Source organism: Canis lupus, chromosome 4 (genome assembly GCF_048164855.1).
Source record: "Canis lupus baileyi chromosome 4, mCanLup2.hap1, whole genome shotgun sequence".
NCBI classification, from domain to species: Eukaryota; Metazoa; Chordata; class Mammalia; order Carnivora; family Canidae; genus Canis; species Canis lupus.
Genome location: NC_132841.1, coordinates 29,578,530 through 29,596,760, shown reverse-complemented (window position 1 = coordinate 29,596,760; position 18,231 = coordinate 29,578,530). Strand labels below are relative to the sequence as shown.

General features: G+C 60.0%; 1 protein-coding gene and 1 long non-coding RNA gene across 8 annotated transcripts in view; one reads left to right on the top strand and one right to left on the bottom strand.

Annotated features, from left to right (window-relative positions):
* Window positions 1-18,231, bottom strand: part of ZMIZ1 (zinc finger MIZ-type containing 1) — a 231,064-nt gene that overhangs the window by 155,015 nt on the left and 57,818 nt on the right. For 6 of the 7 annotated variants that reach the window (XM_072823768.1, XM_072823759.1, XM_072823764.1 and 3 more), the window contains one exon: window positions 9,402-9,496. The gene's annotated coding sequence lies outside the window, so the exon portion shown is untranslated. Of the gene's footprint in view, window positions 1-9,401; window positions 9,497-9,722; window positions 9,833-18,231 lie in introns of those variants that run through there. The other variant, XM_072823760.1, reaches the window with a different exon arrangement.
* On the top strand, window positions 4,679-10,161 carry LOC140632090 (uncharacterized). The gene is made up of 3 exons (XR_012029620.1): window positions 4,679-4,831; window positions 5,704-5,800; window positions 9,052-10,161. It is a non-coding gene; the product is annotated as an uncharacterized lncRNA (long non-coding RNA).

Below are 18,231 nucleotides of genomic sequence, written 5' to 3'. Positions count from 1 at the left end.
GCTGGGGTTATAGGCTGCGGGTGCCTGGCTTGGGGAGGTGGCCATGGGTCAGAGAAGCAGGTGGTCCAGTGGCCAAGGGCACTGACCCCGGGGCCAGCTGCCCGGTTCGAAGCCCAGCATAGCCACCTCGGCAGACTGGAGCAGGAGAGTGGGCCCGGGAGGACAGAGAAACGCAAGCTCCTTCCTGGGTGCAGATAATCAGCTTCATCCCAGTCACAGGGTGACCTGGAGGGGGGGTCGTGCTGACATCATCACCCCCACCCACCATGGGGACACTAGCAGCCACCCATGCCTCTCTCTCCCTGCCTGGGGCTCATCCTAGACAACGTGCCCTGGCTGGGCTGCAGACAACTGTCTGCAGTGCGTGAGGCAGGCTCTGGGGCAGTTAATCCCAAACCTGGCTGTCCTCGTAGGGTACAAATTTATCCTACTTCCAAATCCTCTATCTCATGGGATGCTCTTTGATGGGCAGAGCTGCTGCTTCTTCTCTCTTGCCTTTCGACAGGACGAGGCCCAGAGGTGTGGAGGGACTTGCCCGGGTGCACCAGCAAGCTGGTGGTGGATCCTAGACCCCAAACCCTGGTCTCTGGGCTCCCAGGCCTAGCCCCACTATGAGGTTTCTCTTGCCTGTCCCTAAAGGTGACCAACTGTCTGGGAGAAGATAAGTCATCAGCATGTGTGGGGTGAGGCATGGGCGTGGGCTCAAAGCTTCCACCAGTGGGAGGATCTAGGCGGAGGTCAGTGCAGGTCAGAGGCAGGGCAGCCTGAGAGCCTGAGGTCCAGCTTCCTTTCTCAAGAGGGTATGATTCCTGGCAGCAGCTCCCACGGGAAATAGAAGCGCCACCCGCGGGAAACACAGGGTGGGACCGAGGGGGTGCCGGGCAGGGTTTCCTGTCGGGTGGGTGACCTGTGTGGCCGTGGCCCTGGGGCCGGGCCGGGGTTGGGCTTTGCCTCATCCCTGGCGCAGGCCCAGACCACCCTGAGTCCCATCCTCCAGGCCTCCGCAGGCTTCCTGCCCCGCTGGCCCCACCCGGCCCAGGACCGGCCCAGGAGAGAGCCAGGGCCCCGTGGGGCCTCCTCACCAGCACTCGAGTTCTCCGGGGCGAGAGCCGGCAGGCTGCCCTGGCCCGCTCGGTGGCCAACGGCCTCCCTCCAACCTCCACCCACTTGTTTTCTAGCAAAAGGACCCCACAAAAGCAGCAGTGAGTTTTCTCCCCAGCAGTGCACAAGCCCAGGTGCGGCTGAGCAGGGGCGGCGGGAATCAGCCCCTCCCGGGGCCCTGGAGTGGAGGTGTCCCCCCACTCGGGGCAGAACAGCAGTGCCAGAGGTCAGGCTACAAGGCAGAACTTGCTCGTGGCCCAATATGGGGGGCAGGCAAGCAACCTCTCCTTCTGCCCAGGCAGCCCCGGCGGGGAGCGCAGCCCCCACCCCAGAACAGCACGTTGTCCAGCCAAGGCCCGGCACCGGGACCCAGACCCCTTCATCCTACTCCCAGCTTTGCAAGCCTGGATCCTTGAACACGGGGCTGGGTGGGGCTGGGTGGGACTTGGTGGGACAGAAGCTTGGCCCCGGGGCTGTGGGACCGCCCACGGCCTCCAGGTGAACCCAGACTGCTCCCCTTGTTTCTGGAGCTGGAAATCCACTGTTCCTAAGTGGGGACGTGGTGGGAGTGTCAAGGTTGGTGGCCTGGCCCTGTGAAGGGGGGAAAAGGCCTGAACAAGGGCCCTCGCCCCCAGCCCTGCTCCTCCTGCCTTCCTGGGGCCCAGGCTTTGGGAAGCCTCGGCATCCCACATCTGCCTCAAGGCTGCTGGGCAAACAGGTGCCTCAGAGAGCAAATAGGCCGGAACATCCAGAAGAGTCTCCCAGCCTGAGAGCACCCAGGGGCAGGGAGATAGCTGGGAGCCAGGTGTCCTGCGGGCACCGTGGGCAGCCTCAGAACCTCCCTGGGGGCCAGGCTGGGGCGGCTCTGATCCCTTGGGCTCAGAGCCGGCTGCCCAGTGCAGGGCCCTGATGGCTTACCCACAGGACTGCGAGCCAACAGGCCCTGATGGGGCTGTCTGTGGGCCCAGCTTGATGCTGGGTCTGGAGGGAGCGAAGATCACAAAGAACTCTGTCAGGGTCGCCCAAAGCGTAAGGTTCAGGGGCCCGAGGTGAGCAGGGGGGAGGACAGAAGCCACGGGGCAGGACTGAGTTTCCTGACCCTGGGGGCATGCAAGTCAAGGCCGGGGACGCACTGCCCTAAGTGGCCTTCTGGGACTCCTGCCTTTATAACCACCCCTGTCCAGGACCCATATTCAGTTGTGGGTGGCAGGATGGTTGGCCCGCATCACCAGCTCAGCCACCGGCCACCGCACTCCTCTCCCTTTTCCGAACAGGAGTTTCCTAGCTCTGACAAAATGGCCCTAGGCTCATGAGCCTGTGGGACTCTTCCAGGCTGAGTACCCCCGAATGCAATCACAGCAGAAGCCAGGTCTGGCAGCGCTCTGTGAGGCCTGCAACCTGGGCACCTGGTGGGTCCAGCTGTGAGCCCACCTGGGGGAAGTATGCCTAAGTTTGCCCAGAGCGCAGGGCGGCCTGGGGTGGGGGGTCTGCTGCACCCCAGTGGGCATCCTATGGCTGCCTCTCTCCTGGTCTTCAGCTTGGCCTGGACCCTGGGTCCACCCCGAGATGCTGCCTGCTGCCAGCTTGGCAGTGAGCATCTACAGGGACAGGGATGTGTTGTCTTTTACTGAGCACGGGCCTGGCACACACTTGGCTGCCAGGAAATGTTTGTCAAAAGAAGGAGAAAGAGAAGGAGCAGGGAGGAAGTGGGGAAACAGACACACGAACCCAGGTGGGCTTTCAGATGCAAGGCCCTCACGGCCACCTCCGGGGCCCCCACAGCCCCCCTCCGCCTCCAGGTCCCAGGGGGACTGTACCGTCTAGAGCGAAGGCGGGCCGGGCAGGCTGGGTAAACCTGCAGGAGGCCCACTTCCCCTGGGGCTCTCCACCCAGGTGGCCTCAGAGAAGGCCCTGAGATACCCAGGGTTCGGGACCTCTGCACTCCGCTTACATCTGCTCTGGCTCCCGCCACGCCGGAGGAAGGGGACCCTCACCCCAGCTGCTCTGTGAGAGACGAGGCACGTCGCTGAGCCGTGCTGGTTGTGCCCTACTGGGTGCTGCGCGCCCATCGTCCTCCTGGAAGGGCAGCGGCATGGGTCATGGCTGCTTCATGACAGGAGCAAGGGGCCTCTGCAGTAAAAGGTGATCCTGCCCACAGAAGTTCTAGAAGATTCGTGTTCTGAGGACCCTCCTTCTTGCCCAGCCCAGGTCCTGACACATAGTAGGTGCTCAGTGCTTGTCTGTTGAATTAATCAGTGGCCTGCTGGGTGCATAGGGGAAGGCCTGACTTGGGCTTTCCTGCAGAGGGGCCAGCACTCAGCAACGTGCCCCAGGATACAACAGATGGTGGCTGCAGACGCCATGCCCCTCTGTGTGGCTGAGGCTCGGCCCTTTTGAGCTCTTCTTGGTTAGAGGACATTTCAGGGCTGGGAAAGTTCCCTGGAGTCAGTAAGTCCAATACTTTTCCTGCACAGATAGAGGCAGGAGAGATCCAAGGAGGGCAGGAGACGGGAAGCCAGGCCATTCCCCAGGCCAGGCCTCCCCACGGCAAATCCGGAGGCCCGAGGACTCCAGGGCTGCCCTGTGTCCCCAGGGATCTGTGCGTCCACCCCCCACGCCAGCGTGGGCCCCTCCCCTGGCTCCCTGTCTCAGCCTCCTGGCTGCAGCCGGCCCAAACTGCTTACTTGGACAAACAGAGAAAGCGGCCACGTGACTGGCTAAGGTTTCCTGGACCAGAGACGGACGGACACACACACACACACACACACACACACACACCCTCACAGTGGGTCAGGTGGCCATGTGGCCCAGCAGGCCAGGGCCTGGGCCAGCTCAGGTTCCCATGTCTCTGAAGGACAAGTGACTGGGCCTGCCTTTCCTCACCCAGAAGAATGCCTTCTCCAAACACTTGTTTTCTGCTTCCTGGACGCACCAGGGACATGCTGGATGGGAAGAGGAGTGGGGGCGGGAGGGGGAGGAGGGGGAGGATGGGGAGCAGAAGGGAGGAGGGGGGAGGAGGGGAGGAGCCTGCGCCCCGCGCCCCGCCCGCTGGCCGCTGTGGGGTGTTTTCCTTCCGCGCTCCTCACCCAGAGGGCAGCTGCCTGCTGGGAAGCGGTGGCCGCCCAGGCCCAGAGAATCCCGAAGCCCAGGATGGGATGTGGGGCAGGAGGGGAGCCGAGGCTCTGGGAGGAGTCTCCGAGTGAGTCAGCGGCCGACCTGTCAAGGCGTTGTACTGGAGCAGGGGTTTTGCAGCAGGACCCCGTGGCTGGCCATGGGGGCATCCAGGGAGGACAAAGGGTGGGCGAAGGGGGTACCTAGGCTGAGTCTGCCTTTGGGCTGTTGTTCAGGAAAGGTCTGGAGGGCCCTTCCAGCTTTGCAGGGTGGGGGCAGGGGGGTGTCTGTGCCTCCAATGCTTCCCTGAATGACAGGCCTGTCTCCATGCCCAGAGACAGGCCCACCCAGGGAGAAGGGGGGGGTCCCATCTCTTGACAGGCAGGGCTGAGATGGGCTGGGGGTGGGGCGTGGCATGACACCAGCCCCCTGCCCTGGTCTCAGGCCTGACCCCCAGCAGGCCAGCGGCACAGAAAGCCACCTCCCAGACACCCCAGGAAGGCGACAGAGAGACCAGAGGCGTGGCTGGGAGTTCTCAGATAGAAGCCACTTCCGGCCAGGCCTGGCTAAGTCCTTCGGCCTCTGCTCTATCACCGACTCCTCACAGCCAGCCCACTAGGTAGGTAACGCTGTCACCCCATGTGACAGACGAGGGCTCAGCAACCTGGAGGTCACACGGTCAATATGGGGTGGGCCAGGATCTGCCCCCGAGAGCCGGCTTCTAGCGTGTGTTCTCCCCAGAACCCCAGAACCCGAGGTCCGGGGGTGGGGGGGGGCAGGCCTCCAGCGCTGGGTTGGCCCGTCCTCTACAAAGCCCTTGACGAGGTTTCGGAGGCCCGGGCCTGGGTTCCCCAGGGATGTACACCCAGCCAGTCCTGACTCTCACCTCCCCCACTGCAGTCCTGCAGGCAGCTTCTGTGAGGGTCCCCAGAGTACAGGGATGGGGGGTGGAGAGGGAGAGAGCTGGTGAGGGTTGGGGGGGAGAGAGACACACGGAGAAACACAGACACCCAGGAAGAGCAAGAGAGGAGAGGTTGGAGAAACAGAGAAGGGGGCCAGGAGAGCTGATAGTGGGAAGAAGGGCAGGGGGTGGGGGTGGGGGGCGAGGAGGAAAGAAAGCCAGAAAGAGCAGAGGGGCAGGGAACGGAGGAAGAAGGGGAAGGAGAGGGCAAGGGGAATAACCCAGAAGCAAGAGGCAGGGCTGAAGAAGGCGGAGCGAGAAGCAGCAAGGAGGACAGGGAGCCGGGGTCAGGGAGGGAGAAAGCCCTGGAAAACCGAGAGACAGAGGGAAAGCACACCCGCCCACCGAACATTAAATACCTAACAGGAGATGACAAATCAAATGGGAATTACTGCGGTAAAAACATAATTAGAAACTTGATTGAAGTTAAACAGAATTTACATAACACTGCAAATTAACTTTACACGGAAACTATTCACTGGGAAGGCAATGAAAAGGCATTTCATTAGTAATCTATATTTAAACAATAGGCACAATGGAGCCTTCTGATGAGGAACTTGGTGCCTTCAACCAGAGCGAGTGCCAAAGGCTGCTGGAAGACAGAGGCCGTGGGCGCTCCATGAGGAGGTGGGCAGGGTCCGGGCCCTCGTCCCTGCACCTGCTGAGGGGGGCTGGGGCTGGCTGGACTCAGGGGGCCCGGGCACATTCTGGTGCCCTTGGCTTGCAGGCGGGTATCTTAGCTTCTCTGGGCCTCTGTTTCCTCATCTGCAAAATGAGGAACCTGCAGAGGGAGGGCTATGTGATCGCGCCTGCGAAGGACACAGGTAAGAGGAGGGCACAGGTAACCAGAGGCACTGGTTCGGAGCTCAGCCCTGCCACTGGTCGCTGTGGCATCACGGAAGCCTCTTCCGCTCTGGCCCTGCTCTACTCATCTGTTCGGTGGAGATAAGTCCACTCCCACCCGACGTCACCCAGGCGGTGGAGGGATTTAGGGAGAGATTGGGCGGAGGCAGGCTTAAAGGAAAGTGAGTCTAAAGGCAGAGGATTACTCGGCCCGCCCGCGCCGCACACTAATTAGATTACGGCAGCCTCCTGCACAGGGCCCCGCGTGTCAGTGTGCGTCCCGGGGTCTCCCGGTTCCCCAGGGCAGGGTCAGAGGCGTGTCTGCCCGGAGGGAAGAGGGAGAAGTGTCCTGAGCCTTGGCCTCACCCCGGTCCTAGGGAGCTGTGTACGCAGGCAGACGGGTGGGACGGTGCCCCCAGAGCCCCCCAGTCGGCCGCAAGCCTGCCGTTCCTCCCGTCCCTGGTCACGCGGCCCGATGTGCACCTGCCTGGCCTCCGGGCAGCGGCCCCCTCTGCGGCCTTCCCTGGCACAGCTGTGGGCATCCTCTCCGCTGAGTGCTGAGTGCTGAGTCAGAAGCCCCGCAGACTCACAAAGGACCTTCCCCCACCAAACTCACACACAGTTGCCCACCAAAGGCACCGGTGAGCGGTGAGCATGAGCGGCCAGCTCTGACACACACTCAGAGTCCAGGAAGTTTCTACGGTTTCTTTTAAGATAAAGGATCCAGCAATGCTTAGAGATTGAATAGGAAGCTGCTGGGTGCCCTTCCCGGTGCGGGCGGCTCAGGGCTGCTGCCTTGAAAAGTGCTCCAGGCAAGGGGGAGGTCTCCTGAGCCCGAGGGCCTCACAGAGGAGGTGGGAGGTCAGGACACGTAGACACTTCTTAAGAGAAGGTGCAAAGTGTGCAGACATCAGGGCAGGAGACTCAGCTGAGACCAGAGAGCGCCGGCCCGGGTGACTCCAAGGGTCCTTGGACATGGGCTCAGCCTCAGCCCGGACACCCAGGGGCCCGGACCCCGGTGCGGCCAGGTGTGGAGGGGGAGGCTGCTCTGGTGTCTCCCCGTCTCTTCCACCCCTCTCCAACTAGGCACTGCTCATTTACTGAGGCCTCTGAGCCTTTCCTGGGCTGTTCCCTCTGCCTGGAGTGTCCTTTCCCTGCTTGGCCAGCAAACTTCCCCTCGTCCCCCGAGAGCCTGCTCTCTCGGTTCTCCCACGGCCCTGGCCGCACCTCCTGTCTCCTTCACAGCCCTCACCCCGTCTTCCCTCCCTCCAAGGGCTGGAGGCCCATGACTCAGACTCAGGCTTCTGATCGGCTCCTTCCCCGCTCGCTCCGAGGTGATCTCACCAGCCTCATGGCTTGCAACCTCATCGGGCACAGCAGCTCCCACGTGTCTGTCTCCGGCCAGGCCCTCTCCGCCTCCCAGACGCCTGTAGCCGACTGCCCGCTCAAGCTTTCCACTTGGGTGTCTCAGAGGCATCTCCAAGGTCACGTATCTAAGACACACTCCTTGGCCTCCTGCGGCCCTCACCCACCCTCATTTTGGGCCGAGTAAATGACCACCTCTGTCCTACCGGTGGCTCCTGTCCCAAACCCCAGAGCCTCCCTCGATAGTCCCCGTCCTCTCTCCTCCGGCACCTCTAACCCACATGCACGCCTGCCTGTGAGATTGCTGAAGGACATTCAGACTCCCATGGTCCCCTGCCCCTGGGCCAAGCCGCCACCATCGCTGCCTGGGTCCCGGCCACCTCCTTGCTCCACTCTTGCCTGTCCAGGTGATTGGGTCCCCTAAGATCTCTCTGATTTCCCAGCCCCTCACTTCATCCGGCCACATGGCATTCCTTGAACACGCCAAGCACCTGTCTCATTCCCTCCTTCCATTTACATCCCTGTTCAAATGCTGCCTTGTCAGAGGCCTTTCATGGCCACGCTTTGTCCGAGGATGTCCACTTTACCCCCCTTGGTAGACTCCGAACTCCCCTTCTTAGAACCTGGCATCACCTGGCATATTATGTCACATTTTAGGTATTTATTGTCCATGCCTCTTCACAAGAATGTAGGCACCATGAGGAGAGGAGGTCTTGTTCATTTTATTTCCTGCTGTGTCTCCAAAACATCAAGCACAGAGACTTTCTCAATGTACATTTAGGGTGTGAGTAAATGGACGATGCCACTTCCTCCAGGAAGCCTTCCCTGAATGCCTACCTGCAGAACCAAACACATGGCCTCTCCTCCTCCCCTCCCTGTGTAATCACAGACATGACACAAGCCTTGAGCACTGAACTTATGGAGTGGGGCCTGCCCGCATCACAAATTGCACCATCTCAGGGCAGGGCTGGATCTGGTACATCTTCAAAACTCAGCCCTTAATGCAGGCCTGGCTTGGTATAATTCAGTGAGTGTCTGATGTGTGAGCTTAATGCCCAAATGGATGGCTGGAAGGATAGGTGGACGAACAGATTAGTGGATGGGTGGATGGGTGGATGGGTGGATGGATGGGTGGATGGGTGGATGGATGGAGGAGTGAACAGTAAGGATGGTTCGGTGGGAGGATGGATGGATGGCAAGATGGCAACGTGAAGGGATGGATGACAGGATGACAGGTGTACGGACGGATAGAGGGATGGGCCCCACTGCGGTCATGCCATAAAGACCAGTGATCGCTTGGGCTCAACAGCCAGACTTCTACAGGGTGAGTGGCCAGACCAGAGCAGCGTAGTGCAAGTCCAAGTGCAGAAATGGCCAACAGCAGATGGGATAAAGCAGAGCCTCTACGGTGTGAGCAGAGCTTGCTGTGTGACCCCTGGCAGGACCCTTCACTTCCCTGAGCCTTGGTCTTATAGTGTAAAAATGCAGATAATCATTCCTGCCCAGAGCTATCAGGGAAATCACTTTGAAGTCTCAAATACTGCCACAAAGGGAGACCACAGCCACATTTCCAACGACTCACACGTCCGGCCAGTTCTGCCTTAGAAAACCCTCTCTTCTCAAGCCCCGTCTGGCCCCGTGGACGTGTGGCCTCAATGCTCCATCCACAGGGGCCGGGACCCCCGGCCATGCCCGCGGAGTTCAAACGGAACCAGGCTGCTACGACAGGCTAACTCCAAATAACCGAGAGGCCCGACGGGTTCACAGAATCCTCAGGAACTGGAGTAAACGGTGACCCGTTTTCGAGATGGACAAACTAAAAAAGCTCAGCAGCATTTCGTACCAGATACACCCGGGGAGCTACAGAGGCCTGGCACCTGGGTCAAGGGCTGGGGGCAAAGACCAGTGACCATGCTCCTCTCGGCCAGCCCCAGGGGGATCCGGCCACCTGGTCAGGGCCCCCGGCCAGGTGTCACGGCAAGGTGGCCGTGTCGTGAGCGCGGCAGGGGTCTGCGCTTACCTTTCTAGGTCTGGCAGCTGGGTGATGGACAGCGGCTCTCCTCCTCACCCCCCTCACAGCATTGGTCTGACGCCAACCGGCTCCTCCTCGTTGTCCTGGGTGGGCAGGGAGAGACATGGGACACCCGTGAACATCCAGGGATGCAGACACCAGTCCGTGTCCCCCGACCCCACTGCCACAGCCAGGCTAATCTCAGCAGCCTCAGGCCTCGAACGCACACCCGGGGTGCCCGATTTCCCCGGGACCCTGTCCTCCCCGCCCTGTGGACCTGCCACGCGCCGGCCTACTCTGCCTAGTGGGGATCTTTCAGACTAAAGAAACCTATTTGAGTTTTGTTCCTTCTGGGGCTCGGGGGCTCCGGGTCGTTGTCTTTTTCTTCCCGGTGAGAAAAGCAGAAAGCCGTGGACCTTGCTGCGCGGCCCCCAGGCAGGGTGACGGGGAGAAGCTGGCGGGGTATTTTTAGCCGGCCTTGGGCCCCCACAGCGTCTCCTCTCTGCTGTGCCTGGCTCCGGGGAATTATCTCACAGGGCCGGCCGGCAGCCACTTCTAAAGCCACTCTGTGACCCCTGCCTGAATTCCTTCCTCGTTATGAACTGCTCACCAGATCTCTGACCAACACTTGGAACCATGTTACGCGCACGTCTCTTCTCAGAAGACCAGCTCACTCCTGGCCCTTCGTGATTCTTGGTCCCAGCTGAGTCCTGTCCGTACACTGGCTCAACATATATATATTTTGACTTAATATTTACCTTGACTTCAAGTCGCCTTTTTTGTTTTGTTTTGTTTTTTTGCCTCAGTAAATCTGGCCTTGTCCAAACCGATCACATCCACAACACAACCCATCCGACACGCTACTTATGTATCACCAATATACCTTCACGAGCCTACCGCCTAATTCCAGGATCTGGCCACAGGTTCCCAGAGTTACGTGGGCCACGCTTTGGCAAACTCACTGTTGTTTATTGGCCATCTCCCTTGTGCAGAAGGAGAAAGAGTCATGGGGAGGGGTAGAGACTAACAGGGGCCCGGGATCTGCTAGCAAGTCCAGGGGAGGTTATCGGGCGGTCAAAGTTATAATGTGCTAGACACTTAATACTGTCCTTCTTCCCAGCACTGGGTGAGGCCATTTCTTTCCCCGCACGTGAACTTTGCTTTGAGAATCTAGGCAGGTGGCGCTGGGCCTTGTGAAGCACGTGGTGCCAGGATGGGGTGTCCCATCCTGGGACGACTGTAGACCATCTTTCCTCAGCATTCCCTGAGGCCTCTGGTTCCCGTCGGCCCCCCTGCGCCAGGCTCCCTCAGGCCAGGGTTGGTCAGCAGGGGTTCAAAGCATAATTCCCTCTCCTGTTAGATTTGCAAGCACAGAATGCTCCCCGCCGTGAGCTCCTGTGGTTTCGGGTTGGCCATTCTGGGCCTGAGTGTTCCCCAGGTGCACCCGGAGGGGTAGAGCCTGATGACCCCAGAGGCCTCGCTTGGCAGTTCTGGGACCTCACTGAGCCCCTCCGTCCTCTCCCGCTCTGCCTGCAGGTTGCAGACCCTGACTGGGCCCCCAGCCCAGCACCCCCGGTGCCTGCCCCTCCCGCTGAGAACAGGATGTGGGTGTCAGGAGGTGAAGGAGAGTGTGGGGTCGGGGTGGGGAGTGGCCTCGGGACTCACTTCCTGAAGCCTGATCGGTTTACCACAGTCAGTTGGGCTCAGGACCGCACAGCTGTGAGTTATAAATGTCCCTGTCAGGGCCCAGGCCGAGAGGCCCTGCTGCTGGCGGAGGGGCTAGGGTCCAGAGTGCCCACTCCTCCAGGGGTCGCCAGGTGAGGACCCATCCTCCAGGGGGTCCTGCGCAAGTGTCCAGCCCTCATGACCTCTGGGCCCTCTCGACTCTTCCCTCTACGATGCCTGATGCATTGGGGCTTAATACGACCTCCGCCTGCCCACTCTTTGCCCTTCCAGGTGTGAATCTTGTGGTTCCAGCGACCTCGGGAGCTCTCAGAGGGCAGGGGACCAGCCTGGGCCTCTACCCAGCACTAAACCCGGGACTTGGCACACAGCCAGCCACCCTGGTGACAGCCCCAGGGGTAACTGTTCCAACTCAGCAACCTGCTTCCCACGACCCCAACAGCCCCTGGTGCCTGTCCACGGGGGCCCACGCAGAGCAGAGGAAGGGGGAAGAGGAGGAAGGCCGGGGCTCTGGGCCCTACATGTCCAGATTCTCCTTGATGGTCCCGTTCCTCTGCTTGCTCTCCTTGGGGCTCCCTCAACCTGGGGTGTGGGGTGTGGATCAGGGCAGAGAAGTGAGGTTCCCTCCAGCCCGAGGCCTGGGTCATCTTCCTGCTGGGGCCACGAGGTGGGCAGCTCAGGGCCGGGCGGCAGGAATGCAGCAAAGGCAACAGGAATAAGCCGGGGCGGCTGCCCAGGTTTGCAGGGCCTGAAGCGTATACTATTTTGGGGGTCCTCTTTAGAAACATATATAGAGGTACGGATCCATATTTAAAATGAGGAAAGAAACAATGACAGACTCCCAGAGCCTCCGGGCCCCTCTGAACCATCTAGCAGGGCCGCTCACACAGAAAGGTTCCCGCCAGCACCCAGCTGCCCCGCCCCACCTCGAACCCTCCACAGCTGCCCGCAGAACTCCCACTTTCACCAGGGCGGTGCAGAGCTGGGGCCCGGAGGCTGGGGCGTCCGAGTGCCCCATCCAGTCCGCCTCCGATCAATAACAGTGATGCAACTGCCGATGATAATAATACCTAACATTAATGGACCTTTATCTGGTGCCATTCGAAGTGCTTTACGGGGATTAACTCCTTTAATCTCGCCACCACCTACGAGGTGGGTACCCTACCTATTTTAACAGATGAGGGCACGGCCAGGGCAAGGTTAAGAAACCAGTCCAAGGTCACAGAGATGGGAGGTGACCCCAGAGAGCCTGGCGTTGGTGGAGGAAGGAGCCCTCAAACCACCGCTCTCGGGTCCCACTCTGGAGGGCCCGTGACACTTTCATCCCGCACAAACCTTGACGGTAAACGGGGACCCCTACCCCTACTTCCCCGCTCTGCTCAGGGCATGCTGGGGCCCTCTTGGTGGGCAGAAATGGGCACCACATTGGACTTCCTGGGGCTGGGGAGGTGTCCCAGAGATGGGCTGGGCCCACCCAAAGAGACCCCCAGGCGGGGGTGAGAAGTGGGCTTGGCTGAAGATCTCGTAGCTCGCTGTCCAACTCCCTCATTTTACAGACACGAGAAACGTGGCTTCCCTGGGGCCACCCAGGGAGTGGCGACCCCATGTGAGGTCTAAGGCAGGTCTCTGGAGGGGTGGGGCAGTTTGCCAGCAGCCCCAGGGGTGGTCAAGGCCTGGTGCTGATGGGAGGGGAGGGGCTGGGCTGGCCAGGCTGCAGCAGACGGAGGACACAGCCCTGCCTTTTGGCCTCCTTGGAGCAGGCCCTTTGTTTTCTTCTCCCTGTTTTCCATCTGCCTGCGCCCCCGAGCCTTCCAGGCTTCCCCTGATTGTGTGCAGGGCGATAAAGGGCAGATGAGCGGGAGATCTCTGGCAGCAGTCACCTCACATAGACACGGTGGCGGCGGAGGCGGGTGGCTGGGTGGGGGGGGGGGAGGGTGACTGGGCTCACCACCAGCTGTGCAAAGCCCCGTCCCCGTCCCCGGGAGGGATGCTTTGCATATGGCCCTTGGCACCCTTTCAGCAGCCCCACGAGGGGAACACAACTGTCTCCCGTTTTACAAGAGGGAAAGACCGAGGCTTTAGAAAGCAGTGGCCAGGACTGGGTCTCTGGTCTCCTAGACTTCCAGTGGGCCACGCCAACTATGGTCCTGACCTCTCTGGCCACCCAGAGGACACCTGGCCTCATTGGTCATTCTGCATCTCTATCTAGAACCAGCCATTTTCAGACGGTCTAGGAAGAAAGAGAGTGGGAGGTCAGTCGGGGTCTCGCCCACCAAGGCCTGGGGAGCTGGCTGGCCAGAAAGTCCCCGCAAAGTCACCTACCCACAGCTGGTCACTCTGTGCAAGATGGAGCAGAGTCTGACTCCCTGAAACAGAGTCCTTAAAACTGCTTCTGGGGCCAAATGATTCCTCTGTGGTGGCTTAACTCCTACCAACTGCAGGGCAGGGAGAGAAAGGCATGACCCAGGGACACCGCTGGCCTGGGTGTGGGACGGGGAAGTGGTGACCCGCAGGCCAGGGACTAGCCAACCTTGACCTCGGGTCCCCACAGCCGACCCTGGCCTTGCCCGCCTGGCCGCCTGATCCGCGTTCTCAGACCCTCCAGGAGCACGTCCCCTCCTTCAGTTGCTAGATACTTTAAGCCACATCCGTGTTGCACCTAAATTATTTAAGTGTTGTTATTTAAAATCACTTTCTTTTTACTCACCCTCATTCCAAGCAACACTGTCTGTGAAATCACGGGTTTGCTATATTATATTTTTTTTTCTAATTCCCGTGAAAATAAATACATAACATTAAGATCTGAATTTCAGACACTCACACAGGCCCTGGTAGCCCACAGTGCTGGAAGCCCGGCGCTGTGGGCCGGCAGGTCCTGGGGAAGCTGGCCAAGGCTTGGGGGGGTAAGTCTCTGGAAGGGTGCTCGGGGGGCTGTGGAAACAAGAGCCTTGTGCTTGATGGGGGGCTGGGAGGAGGCATTAAGTTTCCAGAAGGGTACATGGAAGGTTTGGTTTGGCAATCAGCTCAGGCCAGACTACATCTTTTCTCTGTTGGGGCTGGAGTTTGGTCCAGATATTTCTCAGCTGCAGATAAAGCCATCTCCTTGCAAATTCCTCCGGACACTAGCACCATCCAGCCGGATGAGCACTAGAGGGGGAGCCCAAACACCTGGGGGAGGGGTCTATCTCTAGACTGCCCTACTGGGGGATGCTAGACCTCTCTGGGCCTCAACTTCTTCATCTGTACAGAAACAGCAAATGAGCCAAAGGTTCCTCTGAGCCTCCCTGAACCGTGGTGATGCGTGGTGCTCCTGCTGACCTCTGGACCTTTGACAGACCTTCTAACCACCTACGGAGATCTCCCTTGACCCGTCGCTCCCATCCCTGATTGGGGGCCTCGAGTGGCTTCTGGGGTGCCAAGGGGAGACAGGGCCATCCTGTGTGACAGCTACAAAATTAGATAATCAGCTAATCACCAGCAAATTAGCATCCCATCTTTACATAGAACAAATATAGTATTTACGTAAAAGTTGTTAGGAGTTTCTCTCTTTTTAATTAGCAGAAATAAATGCAAAATAAATGGTAATTAGGCAGCTGATGGATTTGGTAGTACAATTATGCCTGCAGCCGTGCCCCAGTCCTTAAACGTTGTGTGCTCCGAGGAATCAGAGGGGCCTATTTATATAGTTTATTTATAAAACAAAGTTAGCAGGAACGGAGGGACAAGGCCAGGGTACTGCTGGGGGAGGGGGTCTTGGCTGCAGGGGCAGGGCGCTGGGAAAAGAGGAGCTTCAATGCTCAAGGAATGGAGGAGTGCTTAGTGCCAGGCCGTGGAAGTGCCCCGCCAAGGCCCCCACGTGTCTATTTCAGGCCCTGCATGTGTCACTGGGAATGGCCTCCCTGACAGGAAGTAGGCTGGAGCTGGGGGGGGGGGGGGGGCAGGCGGTGGGGGGGGCGTGGCTGGGAACAGCTGTTGTGTGCACTCCTGTCTCCTTCCCTCCCCTGGTCCCTACTTCTCTCTTCTTTGCTCTTCCCTCACTGAGCATTCTCAGTCCTGCGCCCAGAGGCATATTCTTCTAGAATATTCCCTCTTTGCTCCAGGAACTCAGGAGAATCAGGTACAGAATTAAGTACCCAAAACACTGGGAGTACATTTCAGACCAGTGGAGTACTCAAGGGGAGCAGAGAGGAGGCAGGAGTCCTGGGAGGGGGCAGCCCAGGGGAACAGATAAGAGCTGGGTTTTGAAGGTGCACAGGAGTTTTCTCAGAAGGTGGGAAGCAACAAAAGGGCCTCCATGGGCAAAGATGGGGAGGTGGCAAAGAGCCTCCTGTGACTCTTGGAAAGAGCGTATCGGGGCTGTGGAGGCTGAAGAAATCAGCAGGGCCTCATTGCAGCGGGTCCTGGGTGCCAGGCTGAGTAAGGGTTTGGACGTAATCCTAGGAGCCATGGAGAGGTCCCAAGGGAGGGAGTGGGGTGGCCCCTTCCCACTCCCAGCTGGGGTCTCAGCTTCCCCTCCCCCACCCCGAGCCAGGAGAGGGGGAGGGCCACAGGCCATTAGAGGCAGCTGGTTCAGCTCAGCTGAGTGAGCACAGAGCAGGAGGCTAACCTGATTATAAGGGACAGGAGGTTCGTCTGCAGGGGGGAGGGCGGGGGACTGCTCCGAGAGGGCAGGAAAGGGGGGGCACGCCGGGCCAGTCTTGGGGCTCCCGAGTGAGTGAGGGGCCCGTCTGTGCTAGACCAGAGCACCCTGCCCGGCCCCCTAACCTGCCTGCTGGGGTAGCTTCAGCAAGGCCGGAGGGGGGGGCGTGCGGTGCAGCGCTGCCAGAGGCCCCACCCCCTCCCGGCTCAAATCCTAGCCTGTGGCCTTGCGCCGTGACCTTGAGGAACCCTTCCCAACGCCAGGCCACACATCCTTGTCTCCAAAACAAAGGCCTCTACTAGGATAGGGGGCAGGTGGTGACCAGTTCGGCCCACAGTCCCACCCCGTGTAGTCTGATGGGCACGGGGTTATGAAAACCTCTGCTTTTCGGGGTTTAGGTGAGGCAGCCCCCTCGTTTGCCACAGTCCCTGCTGCTCCTTCCTGCCCTGCCCCAGGCCTGTGTGTGGCCCGCCGCACATGGCTGCATCGAGACCCCTGCTCGCTGACCACATAGCCCTCCCAGCCGACAGTCAGAAAGCCCTGGAGCAGGTGACGGGACGGCAAAAAGGCCGGCAGAGGACCCTCCCGTCATTACCCACACAGCAGACAGACAGACAGACAGACTCAGGGCCTGGGGAGCACCGCTGCAGCGGGCCAGCAGCCCCTCCCCGCCTCTCGTGCCCGCCCTTGACTCAGGCGGCCCATCTCTAAACTGGGAGCGATAATACCTCCTGCCCACCCAGACCTGGGGCCATGGAAAAGCCCAGACGAGCCCCTGGCAGCAAAGCCCTGCGCAGGGACCTCGACTTCCGAGGGGTTTCACAAAGGGGAGCCTCCCCCTCCCCAGCCTGGCCGGCTCGCCAGCCTCTAGGCCACCCCTGTAAAACGCAGCCCCATCATCCGGGTCTGGAAACGGTGCCTGAGCCGGGATCTGCCGTCACTCGGGACCGAGCTCTGAACTTGTAAGGGAAGACAAAGATCACACCGCACCACTCCTCTGCCCTGGAAGTCGCGCTCCTGCCTTCGGCCAAAATCAATAAAAATCTCCACTGTGATTGTTTTACCAGCACAAGGGGCCGGCTCCTTGCGGTGACATTCCACCCCTGGTGGCGCCGGAGCAGGGGGCGGGGCGGGGGGGGTGTCCTTTTGTCGCACAGCCCCAAAATTCGGGCTGGGGTGGGGTCGTGACGGGGGACAGTGCAAGTGGGGGAGCCAAGAGGGAGCATGGAGCTGCCCTAAGTGCCTCTCCAAAGACAAGCCTGGTGCTATTCATCAGCTGGTTTTCAGGGCTGTGAAAAATCAATGGCATTTGTGCTGCAAACTCATCATTAGGACAGGAAAACTCTGCAGTGGAATTGATTTGTTTAAATATAATAACACAATTTAACAGAAAACCGTGGGGGTGGGGAGGAGACCCAGGCAAACAAGACAGCCCGGAGGATGGGGAGAGGCACCAGCCTTGAAGCACCTTCCAACGCGGCGGTCAAACCCCAGCGCCGCCCCAGGCTCCTCCCCGGCTCCCCCAAACTGCTCCGAGGAGGCCAGAGTGAGCAGACGCTGTCACCCGTCACTGTCACCCGGGGTGAGGCAGCTCATGGCAGCTCGCAGAAATGCCCCTCGGCAGCCTGCAGGTGAACCCAGAGGCCAGCTTCATGGCTGTGTTGTTCTTAGAGGTGACTTTGGCTTGGCGAGCGTCAGATCAACCCAACAAACTCTTATTAGGCACCTACGTGCTCTAGGCACCTGTGAGGGGCCGCGGGGGAAACGGGTACTACATCCTGGCCCCCGCTCCGGAGGCATCCTGTGCAGGCAGGTGGGCGAGGCACATGCGCGGGAGACAGCATGAAGCCAGGGAGGTCTGGGCTGCCTGGGGTCTTAGGAGGTGTGGGGGAGCAGGTGTGGGGGAGCCAAGATGAAGGGCAAAGAGGGGACCGTGAGGGGGCCGAAAGGGAAGGTCCCTTCAAACAAGAGGAGGAGCCCATTTGGAGGGCAGGCCCCTAAACTCAGGAGTAGGGTAGCCACCCACTCTAATGGTCATGATAAGACAGGATTTTATTGATTCTCGGGGCCCTGCAAATACTCAACACCTGTCATTACAGTGACTCTCACCGCCCTGTCAAGGAGGGACCATTACTACCCATATCCCCCACATGGTACCACTCAGGCTCAGAGAGGTTAGGTGACCGCCCAAGGTCACACAGCTAGCACGTGATGGAGCTGGGGTCCTAACCCAGAGCCTGCACACTATCCAGTGTATCTCCTGCCCTCACTGGGGCTTAGCCTCCACGTGAACCAGGGAGACAGATGGCTCCCCCCCACTGAAGCTAGGGCATGACGCGCCCTGGATGGCTCAGGAGGGAGTCTGACGAAGGGCCTGGAGTGGTCAGGGTATGTATGGGGCCAGCGTCCTGGTTGCAGGCTCTTGCTACAGGCCTGGCCCTGCAGCCTGGGTGAGGCTGAGCCCCGGGAGCAGAGCCAGCCTGGCACTCAGGGTGCTCTGTTGTGTCACACATGACC